This window comes from Triturus cristatus, chromosome 5_2, assembly GCF_964204655.1.
Source record: "Triturus cristatus chromosome 5_2, aTriCri1.1, whole genome shotgun sequence".
Lineage (NCBI taxonomy): Eukaryota > Metazoa > Chordata > Amphibia > Caudata > Salamandridae > Triturus > Triturus cristatus.
This window is the reverse complement of record NC_140588.1, coordinates 955,172,580-955,196,877: the sequence shown is the minus strand read 5'-3', so window position 1 is coordinate 955,196,877 and position 24,298 is coordinate 955,172,580. Positions and strand designations below refer to the sequence as shown.

Below are 24,298 nucleotides of genomic sequence, written 5' to 3'. Positions count from 1 at the left end.
GCCCATAACCTAGAGATCGTACCGTGAACGACTGACACGCTACCGACAAAGATGGCAGAAGGAAGCGCCATGAGCCCCGCAGAAACCAACACCAACAGGGTGTTCCAGGTGGAACAACTAGAAGAATACACGCACAAAGAACTGAAGCAATTCTGCAAAGAACTTAAAATCGCTACCACCGGTCTCAACACCAAAGAAGATTTGCAGAAAGCACTGAAAGCTTGGGTGGATGCCGGGGCCTCCCGCCCAGAAGGCATGGGGGAGCGACACGACGAAGCAGAACCCACCCAAGGCGAAAGCAGCAGCAATCAGGTGCGAGGCTTCGTGCCAGACGGGGGCCTTTCCCCGGAAGAGCTCGCAGACAGAGAGAGAAGTCGCAATCACGAACTCGAGTTAGCCAAACTCAAAATCGAAGGCGAATTGAAATTAGCGGAAAAAAAGCTAGCAGTAGAACAAATGCGCGTACAAGGCGAATTGGAAGAGAAGAAGCTCCAACGGGAGCACGAAGGAAGGAAGCTCCAACTAGAGCACGAACGCAGCTTTAAGGAGATCGAGCTCAAAGCCAGAAACGAGGAAGGGAGGCCCCCGGGGAACCGAGAGGCGGCCTCCCCGGCGGAACAGAAGGTCCACATCCCCAAGGACGTGGTCAAAGAATATTATAAAAATGATGACATTCAACAATGGTTCAGGGCCTACGAGGTCGCCATGACCTCTCATCGGGTCCCGCAGAAGGACTGGGGGCAGGGCTGTGGGGACGGTTTCTGAGCGAAGGAAGGGACACCCTGCTCGACCTACCCCTCTCCCTGCAGACCTCCTACAGCCACATGAAAGAGGCTCTCCTCACTAGGTACGGCCTCACCCCAGAGATGTACCGTCAGCGATTCCGGGACTGCAGGAAGATCCCGGGCACCACCTGGGTGGAGTATGTAAACTTTTTCAGTCGGGCCTTCGATGGGTGGATCAAGGGCAGCAAGGTCACCACCCTCGAGGAACTCACCGACCTCATGTTGTGGGAACACCTGGCGGCGAACTGCTTTGTGGAACTACGCCAGCATCAGCTCGACAGCAAACTCACCGATCCCCGGAAGCTGGCTGTGGAAGCAGACCGCTGGACCAACACCTGGGTCCCCCGGAGCAGTGTAGGAGAATACCCCCGAGCCAGTCAGGGACCACCCCGCCAGAGAGGGGGAGGGAACCAGGGAGGGCAGAGAGAGTCCCAGTCGAGTCCCCCGAAGGCCCAACCTCCACCTTTCCCGGCGCCCCCCCACCAGTCTCCGGACCCCCCGGGAGACGGGGGCACCGGGTAACCATCGCTTGTTTCCGTTGTCAAAGGCCCGGGCACTACGCCAATGACCCGGAGTGCCCCATGGCCCCCCAGATCCCCCCTGCTGCAAACCCTGCTAGACAGATAGCCAACGTAGCCCTGGGGGAGGAGGTTGAGGACACCGGGGAGTGGGAACCCGCAGCTATGGCCCTAGTATCCCTGGGAGATAGAGAGATGGTCCCTGGTAGCCTCCTGCCCTCCAACACGAAGAAGTACGGGCAGCTCGTCAAGATCAATGGCCACCAAATAGAAGCCCTGCGAGACACCGGGGCCAGCATCACCGATGTCCTCAGGCACTTAGTCCCCGAGGAGCAGATCCTACCCAACGTCTTTTGCCCCGTAATTTCCGCAGATAATAGAGAGAGTATGTGTCAGGTAGCCCTGGTGCCGTTTGAGTGGGGAGGGGTGATAGGTAAACCGAGGGTTGCCGTAAGAACCTCCCAGCCGGTCGACTGCCTCTTAGGGAACGACCTGGAGAGTTCTCCCTGGAAGTACGTCGAGCGCAAGGACCACCTAGGGATGATGGGACTCCCCGAGTGGGTGTGCGCCACCACCCGATCTATGTCCGCCCGACTCACCCCCCTGGGGGAAGTCGAGGACCCCCCGACCGAGGGAGTCAGAGCAGTCCCCGCCGAGGGTCCTCCCGTCCCCCCATCAGGAGGGTCAGTCGCCAGCGACGAACCCTCACCGTCCGACACCACCCCGGTCCCCGAGTTAGGCGATCTGGCCGAATTGGCCCCGTGGCGCCACGAGGGCGGGCCCACCCGGGAGGAGTTCTGCCGGGAGCAAGCCACCTGTCCTTCCCTGGTCGGACTGCGGCACCAGGCCGAGGGCCAAGCCGCAGGCGACCAAACCGGAACGCACCGAGTTTATTGGGAGAATAACCTCTTGTACAGTGAGCAGAAGTCGGTGGAGCTAGGATCCGGCCGGGTGCTGGTGGTACCCCTACGCTTCCGAGACTTCCTCCTGGGCTTGGCCCACGACGTCCCCCTCGCCGGCCACCTGGGTCAAGACAAAACCTACAGCCGTCTCGTGACTCACTTTTACTGGCCTAGGATGAGAGTAGCTGTAGAAGCCCACTGCAAGTCCTGTCCCACGTGCCAGGCTAGTGGGAAGAGTGGGGAGAAGCGCAAGGCTCCCCTCCAACCCTTCCCGGTCGTCAGTACCCCATTCGAAAGAGTCGGAATCGACATCGAGGGGCCCCTGGATCCCCCCACCTCCCAAGGTCACCGTTTCATTCTGGTCCTAGTGGATCACGCCACCCGATACCCTGAGGCGATCCCCCTACGCACCGTCACGGCTCCCGTGGTGGGCCGAGCCCTGATGGGGATCTTTTCCCGGGTGGGTTTTCCCCGCGAGGTCGTGAGTGATCGCGGCACTAATTTTATCTCAAAATACATGACGTCCCTGTGGCAACAATGTGGGGTGTCCTATAAGTTCACCACCCCGTACCATCCCCAAGGGAACGGCCTAGTAGAAAGGTTTAACCGGACTCTGAAAGGGATGATCAACGGCCTAGAAGAACCCCTCCGGCGTAAGTGGGACGCCCTGCTCCCCTGCCTCCTGTTCGCTTACCGGGAAGTCCCACAGAAGTCCTTGGGGTTCAGCCCGTTTGAATTACTATATGGGCACCCCGTCCGAGGTCCCCTCAGTTTGGTTAAGGAAGGGTGGGAGGCAGCACCCCAGACCACCCCACGAGATGTGTTCCAATACGTTCTGGCCCTCCGGAACCAGACCAGGAAGTTCCGAGAGCTGGCCGAGGCCAACCTGGATGCAAGCCAAGAAGAGATGAAGCGCTGGTACGACCAGAATGCCACTCTGGTCGAGTTCCAGCCGGGCCAGCAGGTATGGGTCATGGCCCCCGTGAAGCCTGGCGCCCTCCAGGACAAGTGGACCGGGCCCTTCAAAGTGATTGAGCGGAAGAGTCCAGTCACGTACTTGGTGGACGTCCAGTCGCCCCGGGATCCCCTGCGGGTCCTACACGTGAACCGCCTCAAGCCTCACTTCGTACGGACAGAACTGAGCCTCCTGCTGGCCACCGATGACGGGGCCGAAGATGAGTCCGATCCCCTCCCGGACCTCCTGTGTGTCAAGGAGAAGGATGGCTCCGTGGAAGCAGTGAACCTCTCCCCATCCCTCACTGACCAGCAACAAGCGGACTGTCGCCAGCTCCTAGGACAATTCTCCGACCTCTTCTCCCTGATCCCCCGAGTCACCGACTGGTGTGTCCATGACGTGGACACCGGGGACAGCCCGCCAGTAAGACACCGGGCCTACCGAGTCCCTGACCGAGTCCGGTCCTGCATTCAAGCTGAAGTCTCGAAGATGTTGACCCTGGGGGTGATCGAGCCATCCGATAGTCTCTGGGCCAGCCCCGTGGTCCTAGTTCCGAAGGCAGCGGCCCCCGGTGTCGCCCCCGAGCTCCGATTCTGCGTGGACTACCGGGGGCTCAATGACGTCACCCGGGCCGATGCCCACCCCATCCCCCGAGCCGACGAGCTCATTGACCGACTCGGGGCGGCCCGGTTCCTCAGCACATTCGACCTCACCTGCGGATACTGGCAGATTGCACTCACAGAGGAAGCCAAGGAGCGGTCCGCCTTCTCCACCCCAGATGGGCATTATCGCTTCCGCGTAATGCCCTTCGGAATGAAAAATGCCCCGGCCACCTTCCAGCGACTGGTGAATAGGGTCCTGGCCGGGATGGAACAGTTCAGTGCGGCCTATCTAGACGACATCGCTGTTTTCAGTTCCGGATGGAGTGAGCACCTCCAGCACCTCCGGAGAGTGCTAACCGCCCTGCGCCAGGCAGGCCTCACAGTAAAAGCCAGCAAGTGCCAGATTGGGCAAGGATCAGTAGTCTACCTGGGGCACCAGGTCAGGAGCGGTCAGGTCGCCCCTCTACAGCCAAAGATCGACGCCATCCTAGCCTGGGAACCACCCACCACCCAAACGGAGGTCCGAGACTTCCTGGGCCTCACTGGCTACTACCAAAGATTCATCCGGGGGTATGGCAGCCTGGTTGGCCCCCTCACCGAACTCACATAAAAAAAACAGCCCAAGAGGGTGCAGTGGACGACTGCCTGCCAGGAAGCGTTCGATGCCCTAAAGAAGGCCATGTGCACGGCCCCCGTCCTCCAGGCTCCCGACTACTCCAAGGAGTTTGTAGTCCAGACCGATGCCTCCGAGCATGGCATTGGGGCCGTCCTGTCCCAGGTGAATGACCAAGGCCTAGACCAGCCCATCGCCTTCCTCAGCCGGCGGCTGTTGCCCAGAGAACAGAGGTGGAGCACCATTGAGCGCGAAGCATTTGCCGTAGTCTGGGCCCTCAAAAAGCTGCGCCCTTACGTGTTTGGCACCCATTTCAAAGTACAAACCGACCATCGGCCCTTGCGATGGCTCATGCAGATGCGAGGAGAAAACCCCAATCTCCCTCCAGGGGATGGATTTCACCGTAGAACATCGCCCTGGTACGGACCACGCCAACGCTGACGGCCTCTCCCGGTTCTTCCGCCTCAGCGAAGAGAACCCCCCAAGATGATGGGTAGTTCTCTCCGGCTTTCAGCTGGGGGGGACGCGTGTTAGACCCGGCCTCGTAGCATGGCTCTTCCTGTCCTCGCACTACCTAACCTGGTACCAGGGACCCCAAGCACACGGCCCAGCCGATCCGTCCCACCAGAACACACACACACGACCCGGGCCTCCCCGTCCATGGCCTCTCTCCTTTCGGCCACCCCGGGCACGCGTGCCCACTTCGTGCACCAAGATGGCCACCCGGCCCCAGCACAACCCGGGCCTAGAGGCGCCACTCCGGCTGGAGGACATCACGCTTCCAGGGGATGAGAGAGGGAGGAGCAGTTTCTATCACACCTCTGAACTCCCCTGGGACGATGGGTTTCGATCGGCCCTCCGGCCTCCCTGAGGGCTGTCTCCACGCCTGCTGGGTGTCTGGGACTCCTCCCGACCCGGCCCTGAAAGGATCAAAAGACAATGGCAGGAAACCTCGACAAGCGACCCCCAGGTGACAAGACCCTTGCCTGCACAGACTCCGGACATCAAAGAGGGGTCGACCTATAACAAGGGGTGCTCTGGGACTGTCCGGCAGATTCGCCTTGGAACATCTGAGCCCTGCTGAGTGACTCGCGGCTCCCCGAAGATCGTAAGACCTCCGAACTTGTGCTTGAGCCCTGCTGAGTGACTCGCGGCTCCCCGATGAACGTAAGACCTCCGAACTTGTGCTTGAGCCCTGCTGAGTGACTCGCGGCTCCCCCAGACTCTCTTTGGTCCCGCCGGACCCCACGACGACAAGCGTATCCCCCAGCTCGAGGATTGTGAGCTGTGCGCCGGGTACGCTCCTGCATTTGATCCATATCCCCCCAAAGACTGTCCCGCTACCTCCTGACCCCCGCCAAGACTCTGTGAGCCCACGCTCTGCTTGTAAATATCTGCCTTGCTGATCATAAAGATCCTACCACTTCGATTTGATAAAGCTTGAGTCCTAAGAACCCTCGGTGTGGTGTCTCTTTGTCGTGTGGTGCCAAGTGTACGATCCTAGGTACGAGATTCCTCCCCTGCGGAATCTCCCGCCAGTGCCCGGCTACGATACTTTGAGGGTGGGTCTCAGGACAGTCAGGGCCCCCTCCGGGCTTCTCTGAGGTCGCCTTCTAACAGGGAAGTTGCCATGGAAATGGCTGACAATAAGGTTGTGGGATCAGCATGGCCAGGGCCACTGAGGCGTGGTCCGACAGTGTCCTCGCCTGATGGGTGGCTTCTTGTACCCAGACTTGTAGGTCTTCAGTCAAAAGCCAGAAGTCTATTCTGGACCTGGCTTGGCGGTGGTGTGTAATGCAGGTTCCCACCCGTGTCACGGGGTGGAGCGCTCGCCAGGGGTCAGTGAGGGTGTAGTCTTTTATGATACTGTGCAGTGTCGCTGTGGCCTGCGGGTGGTGAGCCCTGGACACCCCTTCTCTATCCATGTGGGGCACCAGGGTGATGTTAAAATCTCCGCCCCAGAGTAATGCAGAGTCTCCCAGGGATGGAATCTTATGCCAGAGGTGACGAAAAAATGAAGGATCGTCCATGTTGGGCCCATAAACATTTACTATAATTATTGGCCGGTGAAATAGGGTACCTTTGAGGAGAAGGAACCACCCTTCTGGATCATTTATCAACTGGTGTGTATGAGTCGCTACCCCGCGGGAGTAGCTCGAGTAGCCTGCAGTGTGGACCTCACTCCAGCAAGCGGGCAACAGTTTTGTGCTGGCCGTCTCCAGGAGGTGAATCTCCTGTAGGACACAGATGTCTACCCCATGTCTGGACAGGTAAGATTGCACAAGCCGGGATTTACGGTGGTCGTTCAGACCTCGTACGTTCCAAGTGAGACAGGTGAGTTTAGACAGTTGGCTGCAATATTAGCTGAAGGTCTAACTGTGTTGTATCCCCATCTGCCCTCCCTCCCTGCTTCAACCTCCTTCTCCGGTATAGTCTTTGTCGCATGGTGAACGTGTGTCTGCTCTGTGCTATTTGTGACTGTCCGCGATTAGGATAATCAAATCCTGTGTCTAAATTGCCTTTCAACCAACAACAACTAACAATAACAGTCCCCCTCCACCCCCCTCCCACACCAAACCCCCAATCAGGTTGTGTATCCCTTAGTGAGCAACATCCCTTGTGAGGGAACCCAATGAACTCAGTACAACAGGGAATCATCCCAGAGGGGTGTGGGGTTGCCTGTGTACTGCCCTGTCACTTTTGGACAGGGTGGCAGAGTGAATATGGACGGCCCTGGCTCAGAAGCTTAGTAACAGTTGGTAGCCCTGGTAACATAGAGAGTACCACCCCCAACAGTCACAATTTTAGTCATTATCTCTCATCTGGTTACTGGAGGCAGGCGAAGTCTCTCTCTCTCCTGGGTACGCTGTTTTCTGGCAGTCTGTTTGGCATACTTCAAGGCAGCGCTGGCGTCGGTGAAAAATAAGGGTTTTCCCCCAGTGTGAACTCTGAGCTTGGCCGGATACATCATTGCGTATTTCGTGCCCGCCTGTTGAAGTAGTTTTTTGCTGGTAGAAATTCTCTGCGCGCCGACTGTACGGCTTGAGTAAAATCTGGATAAAGCGCTATTTTGTTTCCTTGATATTGAATGTCCCCGTTTTCCCTGGCAACTCTCAACACAGTGTCTCTGTCTCTGTAGTTGAGTAGGTGTGCTAAGATTGGTCTCGAGGGGGCTCCCGGAGGTGGTCTGGGGCCCAGGGTGCGATATGCACGTTCCACCAGGAACATCGGAGTAAGTTCTTCCGCACAGAGATCACGGAGCATTTCTTTCACATATTGTTCCATGATTTGGATGCTGGTTGATTCCGATACGCCCGTAATACGGACGTTGTTCCGTCTTGACCTCGCTTCCAAGTCTTCGTTGCGAGCTTTAATGACCTCAAGTACCTTCTCCATACGCAGCATGGTGCCCTGTGATATTTCCTGTCAATCCTCCGAGTCCGATATCCGCTGTTCCAGTGTGTCTATGCAACTTTCATGCTTGTCTATCATCTGGGACATGTGGTCCATACGCCCCACCATATTGTCTAATTTCGTGTCAATTACTCTGAGGCTGCCTCGTACCTCTCGCATCATTGCTCGGATGTCACCATCTTGGTCAGAGTCCATCTGAGTCTCAGGGACTACGGTGATTGGGGCGGCGGGAGTTGGGTCTTGGCGACGGTTTGATCTTTTTTCAAAGGAGATCTTGGCTTGTTTATTATCAGTCTTCCCCATACCTGCGGTGGATTCACGCACCTCCGTGATGTGCTTGTACAGTGCGTATGGCGGATCGGTTCTACAATTTAGGACGTGACGTGTCTGTGAGTCCGGAGAGACAGTGCTGTGCCTTTGTACAGTTTTCGGTGTCCACGTATATCTCACTCACTTGTCTGTCGAGGTCACCCTCCTGATTTCAGCCGTTTAGCAGTCCGCTGGCAGTTCCCCCCTGGTCAGGCCGCGGTCCGTATCACTAAGGCATAACCCTCCGGATCTCGAATGGGTTACCCTGGTTATGCACTGTTGTTGGGAAGGTCAATAGGCGTATCGCAGCGCAGCACGTCCACTTCTCTTTATCAATGGTCCACTGTATGGGTCCTTGACAGATACACAACCCACAATGTCAGTGGAGCCATCCGCTGATCTTGTGCAAACTATCTCCTCCCTTGGCGCTTCACGCAGCAGTCGTCATCGCCAGGTTCCAGTGCTTTTCCGCTCCAGCCCAGAGGCCCCAGCCAGCAGGCAGCACCGCGGCCGTGTCGCCAATCATCGTCCTTAGGGGATTCACCGTAGTGCTTCTTGTGGCCTTCGTTCCGGTAGTGTCCCCCAGAAGGCGTCTGACGCAGCCGCTAACCGCTGTGTGAGTCTAGGGGAGGCTGCGCCCACCCCGTGTCACGCCCGATGTTGCCGCCGACCCACGGTGCAACCACAACGGGAGGGCATACCGGCCACGTCCTCCTGCGTGTCCTTGGATTGTCGCCTTAGGCCTGAATTATCCCCAACTTTGTTGGACCGCCTGCTATATTCAGGTCATGAGGGTGTTTAGGCGTTCAAGCCATGCTCCGAGTGAGTGTAAGCTCTTGTGCTGTTACGTGCCAACTCTCAGCACTCTCCGCTTGGCGCCCGCCCACAGCTCGACGCTATGCACTGTTGCCCGTGTGCCGATGCCGCAGGCTGTACGCGGTGTCTTGCTGGGGGAGGGGGAAACGCCGCTCGGCCGAACTCACTGTTGACGGTGTGTGCATCCACAGCACTGTTATGAGTGCTGGCCGCTTCTCAGCGCTGGTGGGCCACTATTTTAAGTCGCGGCTGCCCTCCTCTCTATGTCTTCCGGCCCCGGATGGTTGCGATCGGTCGTGCGCACCTTGCCCGATCCACTTCCCAGATGCGGGCGGTCATGTCGGTAGCAGCCTCGTGGTCCCAGGGAGTCAAGAGTCGTGCACATAACGGCGATCACAGCCGCACACCTCTGCTGTTGCTTCACGGCCCGTGGTAGACCGCTTCTCCCCGTCACTGGATCTGCGGTCTTTCGCCGTAGTTCAGCGTCCGGAGCCTCCTAGATCATGGCGCGGTGGTAAGGTGTAGTTATTCTCTTTGTTCACACCCTGGATTATACGCCAGGCGTCGGATAGTATGCGGATACTGTGCTCTGCCGGCAGAGCCGTCTCACTGTGCGGCCATCTTGCTGCTCGGCTTGGCCATGCCCCTCCTGTTTGCTATATGTTAAGTACTAACATTGCATTAAATTCCTGATTTGCCTCACTTCATGTATCACAGTGTGTGTTAGAATCCAGGTTCTCTGGTTGGCACAGGTAGGTACTTGTGACAAGCAGGGAACCTTTCCTCTAGTCAGGGTAAGGGGTTACACTACTAAAACAACCCCTTGCTCACCCTCTAGGTAGCTTGGCGCAAGCAGACAAGCCTTATCTCAGAGCGTTATAGGTTAAGCATTTGTGAACACATACAGTAACCAAGTGACAACACTACAAATGGACACCACACAGGTATTTATATTAAAAAGTAAGGATTCTTTATATAGGATTATCACAAGACCATTAAACGATTAAAAATACACAATACGGTTGCTTAGTTGGTAGAAGATTGCTTAGTTTCTCTTAAGTTCTTAAATGCGACACTTTAAGTCAATGTACCTTAGATGCGACACGCAGGGCAACAAAAGTGTTGCAGCGATGCAGATGCGTTGAAGTTCTTGGTGCAAAAGAAATAAAGACGGGATCTTCCAGATGCGTTACGCTTCTCTAATGTTGCGAGAAGGCTCGACTCAATGCATCAGCTACAGCGGCGTCACCCTTGAGATGCGACGACAGCGGCCTTGGCAGCGGCACTCTTCTCCGATGTTGCGAGACGCTTCCGCTCGATGCAATGCTGCAGCGGCGACACCCCTTCTGCGAGATGCGACGACAGCGGCTCCGACGGCGGCACGCTTCTCCGTGGATGCGAGGCGCTTTTCTGGTTGCGGTGCAATGCGACAACTACGATGGCTGCGATGGCGACACGCTTCCTCCTCGATGCGAGACTCTTCTCTCGATGCGGTGCAATGCGACAGCTACGATGGCTGCGATGGTGACACGCTTCTTCGGCGTTGTGAGACACTTCTGGAATGATGCGAGACGCTTCCGCTCGATGCGACGGCAACAGCTCCGACGGCGGCACGCTTCTCTTCCTTGCATCGCGCTTCCAGCTCCTTGCGACACGCAGTCCCTCAGAAGGCCCAACAACAGCAGCAGGCACTTCCAAAAGACTCTGGGGAGCTGGGGGTGAAGTCCACTGGTCCTCGGACTTCGTTCAGGGGGCAAGCTCAGTTCAAGCCCTTGGAGATCTTTTCAAAGCACATGTTGAAGCAAAGTCTTTAGCAGTCTTTCTCCTCTCCTTCAGCAGTAAGGCAACCACTGCAGGCCAATCCCCCAGGTCAGGGACAGTTACTCCTCCTACAGCTTTCCCAGTTCCTTCTCTTCTGGCAGAGGTTCTTCTTGTTTCAGCAGGATCTAATTTCTTGGGAGCAGGGTCCCAATACTTATACCCCTAATTCCTTTGTTCCTCTGGGGTTGAGGGGCCTTTGCCCAGTCCAAACCAGTTCTTGAGCACTCTGTTGACATGACTCTGCCTTTCTATTCAGGGTGCAGGGCAGAGACATCAGCCGCTCTGCAGGAGGTGGTGCCAGCATTGTGGTAGCAGAGCACAACCCTATTCAGAGCCCAGGTGTACTCCTCCCAACCATCTGACTGCCAATCTTCCTATTCACCACCAGGCTACCTAGCCCTGCCCCTCTGGGTTTCCCCAGCCCTGTCACTCACACAACCAGACAGGCAGATACACATCCTAGCAGAGGCGGGCTGAAATGGTCAGGCAAGCAAGTACCAACTTTCTAAAAGTGGCATTTGCAAACACAGAATATTAAAATAAACTTTACTAAAAGATGTATTTTATTATTCTGAGTTCAGGCATACTAAACTCGAATTTCTACCATGTTCCCTGGGTCTGTTAGGATCATAGAATGTAACAATTCTAACAGCCCATTCTGGCCTATGGAGAACAGGTAGCCTTACAATAGTGAAAAACGAAAATGGCTGTAATTCACTATTAGGACATGCCACACACATCAGGGCTTGTCCTACCTTATGCTCACAATGCACCCTGCCCTTGGGCCTACCTTAGGGGTGACTGATATGAAGTTAAGGGAAGGTTTAGGGACTGGCAAGTGTGTGCACTTACCTAGTCAGCATGACAGTACCAGACTGCACGCAGGCTCTGCAATGGCAGACCTTAGATACATTTTACCAGGCCGCTTCTGTGGGTGGCACAACCAGTGCTGCCAGCCCACCAGCAGCATTTGTATTTACAAGCCCTGGCACTCCTGGTGCACTTTACTGGGGTCTGACAGTAAACCAAATAAGCCAATCATGGAATCCAACCAACATATACATTTTAAATAGGGAGAGCATATGCACTTTAGCACTGAACAGCAGTGGTAAAGTGCCCAGAGTCATAAAATAGCCAACAACAGGTCAGGAAAAGTACAGGTGGAAGGCGAAAAGTCTAGGGACCATCCGGCCAAAAGGGCCAGGTCCAACAGTGTGTGTATTCAGGAGCATTCTAGCTATTAAAGCCATGGCCTGTGAGTATATTCCTGCACAAGTGCAGGTCAAACCTCACGAGTGTCATCTGCGTCCCCCTCAGGTCGTAATGCCAATTGGAGGGCCGTTAATATTGCATTCCACCTGGATGAGATAGGGATTTTGCGAAGACCTATAGTATCTTTCCTATGGAGGAACACTCCTTCTGCTCTAGCCCAGTTAAGTATTGAATGCGACCAGGCCTGTAGGGATGGGGGGGACGGTGGGGTCACTGGATTTCCAGCGTCTTGTGATGACGCGTTTATCTACCACTAAGCCAAGGTCTGGCATGAACATACCCAGTATACAGACTTCTAATGAATTGGAAAGATATCAGTAAGTACACCCCTTCCCAGTAGTGTTGCAATTTGGGGCATGACCACAGCATATGTAAAATGTCAGCATCATGATGACTGCATCAGGGACAACACGCATTCTGTCTGAGAAAATATAGATTCATTTGTCCAGGGTGAGATATGCCCTATGTATTATATAATACTGGTTTAATCGAAACCTTGCATTGCAGGGGACAAATGTAGGGCTCTCTAGTATTGTGTCCCATTCCCAGGGTGTGCATGGACAAGCCAAGTCTGTTTCCCAGCGATTTCGCAGGGGTGCCAATACAGTTGCTGTCTACCTACAGAGTGCATCTGCAACCACCGAGTAAGATATCTTCCTTCGCCCATGACATGAATGTAATGAAGTGTGAGATGTGTTTGTAGCTCTTGTGTTATGTCTCCCCATTGTCGTTGCAGCGTGCTTAACCAAGAGACATGACTAAGGAATTGACCCAGTGGCATCCATCCTCCTGTGTTAAGGAATTGTAAGTCATAAATGTACCATCCCAAGAGAGGTCACCTAAGGTATGTATGCCCGCCTTATGCCAGGCTTTAAGGTCATTAGGCATCGTCCTCCTGATGCCCTTGGGCATTCCTAATAATGGAATTGCTGGGGCATTTGGCGTAATATGCTTAGTGAGGGATAGACAGCGGCAAAGGCAACAGTAGGCCACCTGTAATAGCAAATGGAAAGGGTGGGCACCCTGGTGCACAGGTGAAACAGATGAAGTATAGTACCTAATGTATAGTAAGAACATTTTTCAGATGTTTTTTATAAGTGTAGCCTCACTACCCAACGGGCCACCCACTATATCTGGGATGCTAAATAGTAATACTCTAAGTTGGGCACCGCCAAACCTCCCTGGGCCGACGGTTATATATAGCTTCAGTAGCACCACTCTGCAGCGTGATGCATTCCGTATTAAATCGCGAAGCATGCGCTAAATTGGATCAAAAAAGGATGGGTTAAGTACAGTGGTAGATTAGTAAAGTAATATAAAAGAAACTGGAGCATCACCATTTTAAAAAGCGCCACTCTTCTTGCTACTGAAAGAGCAAGTGTTTTCCAGAATGCTATTTGCGATGTCAGAGAGGTGAGCACCCTAGTGAGGTTGCCATCTTTAAGATCTTGATTAGTATGAGAAATCCAGACACCCAAATATCAAAACCTGGGCGGCTGCCAAGGGAATGGGCCATCATAAAAAGTGAGGGTTGGATCTGGCGTATGGGGTCAAAAGGAAATAAGCATGATTTCACCCAGTTAACACGCAATCCGGATAGGCATGCAAAGAGGTTTAGAATGTTAGGTATGTCATCCCGCACAGATCGGATATCTCTTATGTATAGTAAGTTGGCTCAATTGCCAATGAGAAGATAAGGGGAGATAGAGGGCAGCCTTGTCTGGCGCCCCTGCGCACTCTTAACGGTTTCGAGATGAAGCTCCCAGTCCGGACCTGTATGGTCGTTCTGTCATATAAAAGCTCAACCAGGTGGATAAATTATGGACAGAATATTCCCCTGCACACGCTTCTAGTGCATAGTCAAGTGTCAGAAAGACAAAACAACAATTGTCTTCTTTAATCTTCTGATTTGAATTTTTTCTTTCTTCCGTGAGTGAGGTTTCTTTGCATTCCAATAGATACTTTACAACCTTAGCCAACACATGTTTCGTCGCGTTATCGGGAAGTTATCCCGCAACTTCTGCAGGGCTAAGAAGACATATAAAGTATACATAAGTCGTAGTGTGTGTAACCATAGTTACACATGTACAGACACTCCTTAGTGACTTGGTGTCAAGAGGTATGGGAAATCTCAGACTAGTTATAAATTAACGGGAATCCATGGTTTTGTAATCGCACCCGAAGTGGAATAATGGATGAGAATGAGAAAAAAAAGTATAGATGTCTTAATAATCGGTCTTTTGTAACTCGCCACGTTTCTGGCAAAGTCACTCAGTCAATTTTGTAATGTGGTTTGATAGAAATGCAAGAAGAAAGTAAGATGTGGGAGGCAAACCTTCCCCTTATGTCGCCATATAACAAGTCTTAGTGAATTACAATTACTAAGTGTACAAAAACATGGAAAGAGAAATTATAATTAGATACAATACCTATTACTATAGTTCTGGAAGTCCTGTAATTAAAAACAATATAGGTCACTGTGAGGACATGGTAGACTCATCGAGTCCTACCATGCGCTTAGGGTATAATCTTTACCTATGTAGCCTGACATACCTCTAATTCTATGGCAGGACCGGAGGCTTCGGATTATGCCTTCTTTCTCCGCTTTATTTTTTACAGCAGCGTTATAAACAACAACAAAACCACATTTCCCATGAAAACTTGGGAAAGGAAAAGAAAGTCTATCAACATGAGTCCTTCTTCTCTGACCGCACTCCAGCCAGCCCTGATAGTCCTTCCACGGTGTTTCCTCATCCTCTTTCTTCGCTGCTCAGCAGCAAGTTAAGTCGCTTTTTCTTTATCTCCTTGGGTTTGGGGTGTGTTTTTTCTGTGATGCCTGATTAACGCTTGATTGTTGCGGGTGATTTTTCTGGTTTACAGATTCCCTGTATATCGTGGGACGCTGCGGGGGTACCTGACGCGATTTTGTGCCCAGTGGTTGGTGCGGTGTGGTCCTCCAGCCGCCGGGGGGGGGCGGACTTTCCTCTCTGTGGACAGCGCGAGTTAGAAGCACGAAAAATCGAAGTTTTCTGGCTGGCACTGCTCGCTCGATGTTGCCTATCCCCTGCCACCCGGTTTTACGCCCTTGGGGGTCCGTAATTATACCTTTATTTCACCCTGAACGCCCTCTGGGGTCAGTAGTGTTTAATCCCTTAACACCCTGTGGGGTCGTAATTGGCACTGTGTGTTGTGGTGCGCAGAGACACTGTCCCGGGTGGCTTGCCCTAGGATAAGGCAGGGCTGGTGCTCTGCCTGTTCATTGTGCGCCTTTGGCCACCCACATTTGTCTGGGCTCCCTCCCAGCTCCAAATCTGTGCCTAGTCAGTGCCATATATTTATACCTTGTGCTGCTACACGCAGGCTGCCTGGTGCTTCTGGACCCTGCGGAGCCTACTGTAACTCAGCATGCAGGGGAGCAGGATCACTACCAGGAGGAGGACCCACTGGGCTACCTCCCCTGGGATGATGATTTTTACCAGGCGGTGGACGATTCTATCTACAGGGCTGAAGATCAGGCCATGGGGTCCGTGGAGCAACGTTTGACAGCGTGAACGGAGGAGGCATACGCAAAGTTAGCAGCCCTCATTCCGTCTACCCCAGCCCCCCCCCCCCCGGCTCCTACTTCCTTTCCTCCCCCTAGCAAAAAGCCTTGCATCGAGGGGGTTGATGCAGAGGCCTTTGCGCGTTTGAAGAGCGCGTTTGTGGCTCAGCCTCCTTTTCATCCAAACCCGCCAGCCCCTACAGGGGGGCCCCCTCCGTCTCTCAGGCCAATAACTCCGGACACCCTTGATGGCGGAGATTCCCCAGATACGGACGAGGAAGCATGCTCCTCTAGGTCCTTGGCCCCGCCCCCCGCCCCATCAGGGCCTTCGGACATGCTGGACCCGGATGATATCGTCCACCCGAGGTCCTCAGAATGGGTTCCTGGGGATAAGGTGGCCCAGTATGTGGCAGTGTGCCTACGTAAGCCCATGGATAAGGATGCCCGCAGCCGCCTTCGGGCGAAGTGTCCCCGCCCTCCTCTGGAAGGAAAGGTCGCTCTCACGCCCGAGATAGACAAGAAAATTGTGACATTTCTGGCCAAATTCGTTAGGGACCCGAAAAAGGGCATAGACCGTTCCTGGCGCGCCTGTCAGGAGAAGCTGCTCGATGCAGTAGGGCCAGTCAGGAGGATCTTAGACATAGCTGAGGAGGCCAAGGTGTCGGGGGACGTGATATCCCCGGAGGTTTTGTCCAATTGGGAGCAGCGCGCAATAGTCTTCATTGGAAATGTGAACTGCGCACTTTCCACGGAGAGAAGAAGGTCACTCCTGACAAAGGTGGACCCCAAGTTGGGGGACCTCGCCTCTTCCGAGGCTGGAGCGGTGGCCTAGGGGAGGTTGTTCGGTGATCCCTTCGTTAAGGAGTTGGGGAAGTTTGTCTCTACTTTCACCTCCTTTGACAGGGCGCAAGCCAACATCCGAAAGGTGTTCACCCCTCGGGTTTTCGACAGGGCTGGACGTGGCAGGAGCCGCTCGTTCGGTCGCTTCAACAGCTCCGACCGTGGGCGAGGCTCCGGCCGTGGTCAAGTCCAGGACAACGCCCGGTTTAATAACTTCTACCCAACGAGAGCCCAGAAGTTCCATGGCCGTGGCCACTAGAGAGGACAGCAACAAGGTGCTGAGTAGAGGGGAGTATGCTGCCTTCGGCGAGCTTGCAGGTGGGGGGGGCGCTTGGCGCAGTTCTTCCCAGCTTGGGGTTCCCTCACCAGCAATGCGTGGGTGCTGCAGACGGTCCAGGGCTTCCAGTTGGAGTTCCATGTCCGTCCTTGTCAGCGTCATCGCCCCCGCCCCATTTCCTTTTCGCAGAGCGACACAGAGTTGGTGCACGGGGAGATTTGCACCCTCCTCCAAAAAAAGGCGATTTGTTCTCCAGACGAGCATCCAGGAGGTTTTGTCAGCAATCTTTTCTTGGTCGACAAGGTCGACGGTGGCAGGCGCCCGGTTATCAACTTGAAGGAGTTCAACGAGTGGCTGGTGTACCGCCACTTCAAGATGGAGGGCATTCATCTCCTCCGGGACGTCTTCAGACCGAACGATTGGTTGGTCAGGCTAGACCTGAAGGACACATACCTGACGGTGCCCATATTTCCCCCTGATCGACGTTTTTTGCAGTTCAGGTGGGAAGGTCAGGTTTACGAATTTGCCACGCTCCCTTTTGGACTATCCTGCGCACCATGGTGCTTCACGAAAGTCCTTCGGCCGGTGGTGGAGTTCCTCAGGGCGAGGGGAGTGCGAATGATTGTCTACTTGGACGACATGTTGTTTTTGGACCAGTGTCCTCGGAGGTTGTCAGCCCAGTTACAGACCGCAGTCAACCTCCTTTAGGGTCTGGTTTTCGTTATCAACGAAAATTTGTTATCATCGAAAAGAAGTCCCTGCTGGTTCCCGTCCAGTGTGCAACATTTTTGGGTTTCAACATCGACTCAGTAGCGTCCACTCTGAGTCTTCCCGCCAGGAAGATGGCGAAGATCAGACACGAGTTACGTCAGACTTTGGCGAGGAGTCAAATCTCTTTGCGCCAGCTGGCGCGCCTGGTGGGATTGCTCGCTTCATCCATTCAGGCGAATTTTCCCGATCCCTTGCATTACCGGGCCATGCAGCGCCTGAAGGCCTATCACCTCAGACGGGGGCTGACATATTCTCAATTGATTCCCCTATCGGACAAAGTACGGGCCGAAATGAGGTGGTGGCTCACGCACATGGAAGCCTGGAACGGCCGTGCGATTTTCGGGTCTGCCCCAAATATTGTTATCGAGTCCGACGCCAGCCGCTCCAGGTAGGGTGCCCGCTGCGGGGAGTTTTCCACAGGTGGTGCCTGGTCCACTCAAGAACAGTCGTTACACATCAACTGCTTGGAGTTACTGGCGGGCTCCTTCGCGGTGCAGTGCTGGACAAAGGACAGAGTGCAGTTGTGTATCCTACTCAGGATGGACAACGTTTCAGCGGTCCGTTACATCAATCACCTTGGTGGGACCAGGTCCAGGATGTTGGCCAACCTAGCCAGGGATTGCTGGCATTTTTGGCTCGACAACGGGATTTCGGTTACGGCAGAGTACTTGCCGGGGCGGGAGAACGAGGTGGCCGATTGGCACTCCCGCCATCTCTGGTTGCCAGTGTGTGGGAGCTGGACCCCCAGATCTTTGCCCGCCTGTCGGGGATATGGGGCTCATTCTCAGTGGACCTGTTTGCGTCAAGGCAAGATCATCATCAGCTACCGAGATTTTTCAGTTGGCGGCCGGATCCTCTAGCGGAGGCAACGGATGCATTCCTCCAGAACTGGCAGCGGGAACAGGGCTATGCCTTTCCCCCATTCTCCATGATCATGAGGGTCTCGGTGCTCCTGTGTCGCCAACAAGCGGAGGTGGTGTTGATCACCCCGCTTTGGAGGTTTCAAGTGGGGTTTCTGGTTCTACTGGAACTTTCCTGGGATTTTCCAATCCAACTCCCCCACTCTCCTCACATTCTTCTCAATCCAGATCTCGTTCCTCATCGTCTAGTCCAAGACGGAACGTTGAGACTAATGGCCTGGAGGATCTCAGGCGTCGTTGGACGCTCCTAGGTCTTTTGGAAAAGGCTGAGGACTTGCTCTCCAAGGTATGGGCGGATAGCACAGCAAAGAGGTACAAATCAGCCTGGCACCGATGGCGTAGTTGGTGTTTGCGACGGGGTGTCGATCCCGTGGGGGCGGATGTAGTCCATGTCCTTAATTTTTGGGCGAGTTTGGCGGAGCACGGGCTGGCCTATCGGTCAATTAACACCTTCCAATCCGCGATCTTGGCAGTACATGTGATAGTGCAGGGCTCCCCTATCGGTGAACACCCCTTGGTGTGCTCCTTAGGGGAATACGTCTCTCGCTTCCCCCCAGAACCACGATATTCTGTCCTCTGGGACGTGAACAGAGTCTTAAACCTGTTCCTCTCTTGGCAGCCGAATAAGTTCCTCTCCCGTAAGGAGGTAACAGCCAGGTTGGCAATGATGTTGTGTTTAGTGTCTTGCAGACGGGTCTCGGACGTCAGGGCCTTGGACATTTCTGCCAGAGTTTTTTCCCCTGAAGGGGAATCCTTCACAGTGAGCAGAAGGACGAAGTCTAACACAAGGGTAATTTCATACCCAGCTTTTCCTGACTCCCCGAAGCTGTGTGTGGTTCAGTGCCTCCGTGCTTACGAAGAAATGACTGACGAGTCTCGCCCTCCGGGCGAAAGACAACTGCTCATTGCGCTACGCAAGCCGTACAAGGCGGTTTCTTCCCCGACTATCGCCAGATGGGTGCGTTGGGTGATGCAGGAGGCTGGTATAGATACGAAGCAGTTTGGTGCTCATTCAGCAAGGGGTGCGATGGCGTCCAAAGCTTTTGCCCTAGGGGCACGGTTGGAAGATCTGATGCGTGCGGCCGACGGGTCCTCAGATTCTACCTTTAAGAGGTTCTATTTCAAGACGGTAGTGGAGGTGGCGAGACTAGTTGTCGACAAGCTTTGAACTGGCATAATCCGAAGCCTCCGGTCCTGCCATAGAATGGGAATTTGCCTAGCGTAGGTGCCGGTAAGTTCCGATTCTATTAAGGACTCGGAGGCGATGATTATCCTTCCCAATGACTTCAGTGAAGTGTACCCTCCCCGTATTACTGTAAGTAATCTATTCATGGGGATTATATGTATTGCTGAATTGTTAGATGCTGGTTACAGTTGTTGTGGCCTAGTGCTATGTGGCACTGTTTTCCAGCTCAGCCTCTGACACTGCCTCTTTTGCAGGAAATGATGATTCCAAGCAAAATGCGTGAAAATCCGACACAAAGTGCATCGCGCGAAGAAAGAGGATGAGGAAACACCGTGGAAGGACTATCAGGGCTGGCTGGAGTTCCGTCAGAGAAGAAGGACTCATGTTGATAGACTTTCTTTTCCTTTCCCAAGTGTTCATGGGAAATGTGGTTTTGTTGTTGTTTATAACGCTGCTGTAAGAAATGAATCGGAGAAAGAAGGCATAATCCTCGCCTCCGAGTCCTTAATAGAATCGGAATTTACCGGCACCTAGGCTAGGCAAATTCCCATTCAGTTGTATTTACGACCCGAAAGTCATCCAAATATCTCCTTGTATCCAGGAGTTAAATGTTCTATTGGCTTCCTTATCTTTGTTAAATGCCTCCCAAAAATTCAGGGAGTCCTGTAATCAAAAATAGTATGTGTCACTCTGTGGACATAGTAGACTCCTCGAGACCAAAACAAGTTCTGCGTACATAACCTTTTTTCGTGGGGCCTGATTCAGTTATAATTCCAACCCGAAAGTCATCTAAATTTCTCCTTGTGTCCAAAAATTAATTATTCTTTTGATTTCCTCATCTTCGTTATATGCCTTTTAATACAGCGTGCTTCTTCCCTGTGCCTGATCCTTTAAAAAAAGTGCGAGAACGAGAGGATGATGCAATATAATAAAACTTCTCAACAAGTTAAAGTCATCACTGCCATCCCAAATGTAGTTATCTAGGCTGAGTGAAATTTTGCTTACCGGCATCTATCAAGCTGTGAAACATTCTCCCATTCCGAGTATGAGTAAAGCCTGGCCAGATATCCTATATCGAAAAGCATGGGGCTAAGGAAATAGAAGGCAGGCTATAGACCAAATGTCCAGGAAATATCTGAACCACTATCGCCATCTTGAAACGGTGCTATTGTTTAGCTTAATTGCAATTTTCTTGTTCTTGTGTTAGTTACGAGCTAAATTGGCTTCCTAACAGTTTAGCGTATCGATTTCAATCCTGGGGGTTAATTTATTATTCTGACAGTTGTTTAACTATTGGCAACATTACGGGAGTTTAGAAGGTGGAAAAAGGAATAGAGTTGAGAGTCAAACCTATCTCCATGGCGTGATCATACTGGCTGAGCCCAAAACATTAGCAGCGCATTGCATGTATCCATTCTCGGCCCAAATTTAAAGCATACAAGATATGCATGTATCATTACTGGAACGGGACAGTATATTTTCCTCATATGTCAAAGCAGGACCTACAGAAACAGGCCTGAGTATAGCACAGAATACAATTTTAGCAATGTCGATAATCCGAGATTCGTAAATATAGGTTTCCAAAAAGTGTTCCCCAATAAAGTCTACCTTAGCGCAACACAGGACGTCAAATTCAGAGGCTTAGGCTATAAGCCACACAAAAACAAACAAAAAAGGACACTGTTCTTAGAGGCTGGCTACCGGATGTCGACCAATAGTCCTCGCCAAGAAAGAACAAGAGTGAAGAAAAAGACCTAGGTATAGAGGGGACCCCCTAAAAAGGAGAAAGAACAAGTCTTGTCTCCTGTTGCCCTCACACACCCCGCAGGATGTCATGCTTCATCATCGGGCATTGGCTCCTCGTCGGGCCCGGCGATGCAATGCCCAACGGGTCCCCCGAAGGGTCACTTTGGCAGAGCTCTTTTAAAGTCAATGCCGGATGGTGCCTGAGGGTATGTGGGGTGTGGGTCCAAATAAAGAGGGCTACAAGGTGCGTGGAAATTTAAATAAAATTTGATATGGGGTTGCTAAGGCCAAAAGTTTAAAAAAATGGGAATAGTCCCCATGAAAACATGTAATGGGATGGGAAGCCGTCCGGGCCCAGCACTTTCCCGGAGGCTAAGGCGGGTATCGCACCCTAGATCTCAGCAGGTGTAATGGGGGTAGGCCAACCCCATATGTTCCTCAGGGGTCAGCGTGGGGAAAGAAAGATTTCCTAAGAAAGATCCTATGTCCAAATCACATGCTTCCAGCGTTGATTGGTATAATTTTGTGAAATGGAGGACCATCTCTTTGTGTATTTCATGCTGCGTGTAGCGCATCACACCATCAGGAGATAACAGTGCAGTAATAGTTCTAACTGGCTGTTCCTGTCTAATCAGCCAGGCCAGAAGGGTTCCTGAACAGTCGTGTGTGTCCTCACTGAGTGTGCCGTGTAGTTCAGGCATCTCAGCCTCTCAATCAATGTTGCATGCGTTTTTTTGCGCATCCGCTCGTTTTGGAGCGCAGGTGGACACTGCGGCAGTACGTGTCCCAATCGCTATTAAGGTACATTCCACTTCTAGCAATTCTTTTTCCGATTGTTTTCTCATACCACTTCCCAGACCCAGTCAGCGCCCCCAGTGTAATCTCTAGTGCATCCCATTCCACCAAAGTTGACGCAGTTGTGTTCAAAATATTCTGTAATAGCAGTAAAAAGGGACTCACAGAAAGAGGGGCCCTCAAACATGGCAGGTTGTAGATGCCAGGTGGGAACCGGGGGGGAGGGGCAGGGGGCAGTATTGTGGAGTTTGATACGAGTCGGTGTGGCCTGAGTAATCAGTATTTCTAACGGAGGGCAGCAGGTTGGATGTGCTTAAAATTCTATCTAACCGGACTGGTAGTGCATGCGGCAAAGAGTAAAAAGAATACACTTGTGTCATGGGATTGCGATGTCTCCATATGGCCACCAATCCCCACTGTAGCATACAATCCCTCAGTGTAGAAGCATTAGCAAAGGCTGCTGTGCAACGCAGGGGCAAGAAGGATCGATCTAGGTATTTGTCCAGGACACTATAAAAGTCCCCACCTATCAGCCATGGCAGGTCACACCACTTGGAAAGCACCGATTATAAAGACTGCATGAAGGGGCCCTGCTCCACATTGGGGGCATAAATGTTACCCAGTAAGAGGTGTCGACCATCAAGTCTGCCCTTGATAATAACGTATCTACCCTCAGTGTCTGTCACCACCTCCTCTGTCAGAAAAGGAGTGCCTGGGCGGATCCAGTTCAAAACACCTCGAGCATATGAAGAGAAGTATGTGGCAAACACTCACCCCCTCCATCTACGCTGCAGTTTGGATGCCTCCGGATGTGTTAGGTCTTATTCTTGTAGGAAAGCTGTTTGAGCATTATGTCTTTTGAGATAAGAGTATGCTGCATAGTGGCGGGAAGGGGAGCGCAAGCCCTGCACATTCTAGGTGATAATGTTTTGACCTGTCATGTTACGTCTGTGCATCAAATTATTATCCTCCCTTGGTCAGAAACATACATATGATTGTGTTGTAAAGCGACAGCAAGAATGTGCAAGGAGCAACTTTAGCAGAACCTACACAACTTGACCTGAAAGCTAAGTGCCAACAGGGCAGTTTAGCAACACCAAAAGAGCGGTCCTTACAAACGGGAAGGGCTGCCCAAACTAAGACTTAAACTTTGTGAAACACGGTGAACCCCAAGAATATATGGGTAAGAGGGCGTGAAAGCTCACAGGGCACTTAAGGGCAGCATTCCTCAGCATTACCATCAGCTAGAAAGCCGTGGGAAGCAGTACAGATATTAATAAACAATGGAGGGAAGTAACTCCCCTTGACTCCCTTCTGTTCAGGGAGCCAGATAGGTACTCAGCCGTTCCCCACATAACCCACTCAGCCCAGCAAATTAGCAACATATCAGTTCCAGGATGCATGTAAATAGGAAAGCAGAATGACAGTGGAGAGCAAAGAATATATAGAAGCAAGTTACACATCAAATAATAGTATCAGACATCTGCAGTGTAATGTCAGGTAGAATTGGCGTGTTAATGTCTGACGGACAAACCACATCGGATTGCTCACCTCCAAATGATCAAACGGACGCTATGTTTTTATAAGAGCCATTAGGAGTATTGGATATCCGTTGCGCCTCTCGGACAGCCCGCTGCCTCTCTCTGATGATTTGTTCCAGGTTTGGTACTGCAGTCAGCCTAGGCGGACGTTTCTTTCCCCGCCACCAGTGTGTTCTAGGTGTGCCTCCCATAGTGTTCTGCTCTCCTCCCCAGCTATTTGGCCGAGGACCTGAAAACTGTCCTGAGGATTCTAGCCAGTCCCATGCATCCAGTGGTATGTCAAAACATCTTGCCTTTCCAACAGTCACTACACGGAGCATCGTAGGGAACAGCAAGGTGTATTGGATATCAAGCTGTCAGAGTTGCTGCTTCACTTGTTAGAAGGAACCACGTTGGCGCTGCACTACTAAAGTGTAACCGGGAATAACATCACACATGCATACCTTAGTCTGATTTCCTGCACTTTCCGTGTTTCGTGTAGTATTGCGTCCCTGTCACGAAAGTGTAGGACCTGGAAAATGAACGGGCGAGGTCCCAAGACCGTTGCAGGTTTCCTGGAGTGAATACAGGATGTGCCCTTTCAACAGTGAAATATGTTGATAGGGAGGATGCAGGTAGCAGCTCTCTGAGCCACCGCTCCACAAATCCACTGCATCTTGGCCCTCAGCCCCCTC

The 24,298-nt window shown here is 52.7% G+C and overlaps 1 protein-coding gene and 1 long non-coding RNA gene across 3 annotated transcripts in view; one reads left to right on the top strand and one right to left on the bottom strand.

The window, feature by feature from the left end:
- LOC146829461 (uncharacterized) overlaps nt 1–20,578 on the bottom strand; it is a 200,442-nt gene extending 179,864 nt beyond the window's left edge. Inside the window, exon 1 of the long non-coding RNA XR_014962264.1 lies at nt 20,548–20,578. This is a non-coding gene — a long non-coding RNA (uncharacterized LOC146829461). The remainder of the gene's footprint in view (nt 1–20,547) is intronic.
- LOC146829460 (SWI/SNF-related matrix-associated actin-dependent regulator of chromatin subfamily A member 1) overlaps nt 1–24,298 on the top strand; it is a 1,967,301-nt gene that overhangs the window by 1,258,573 nt on the left and 684,430 nt on the right. The gene's annotated exons all lie outside the window — the stretch shown is intronic.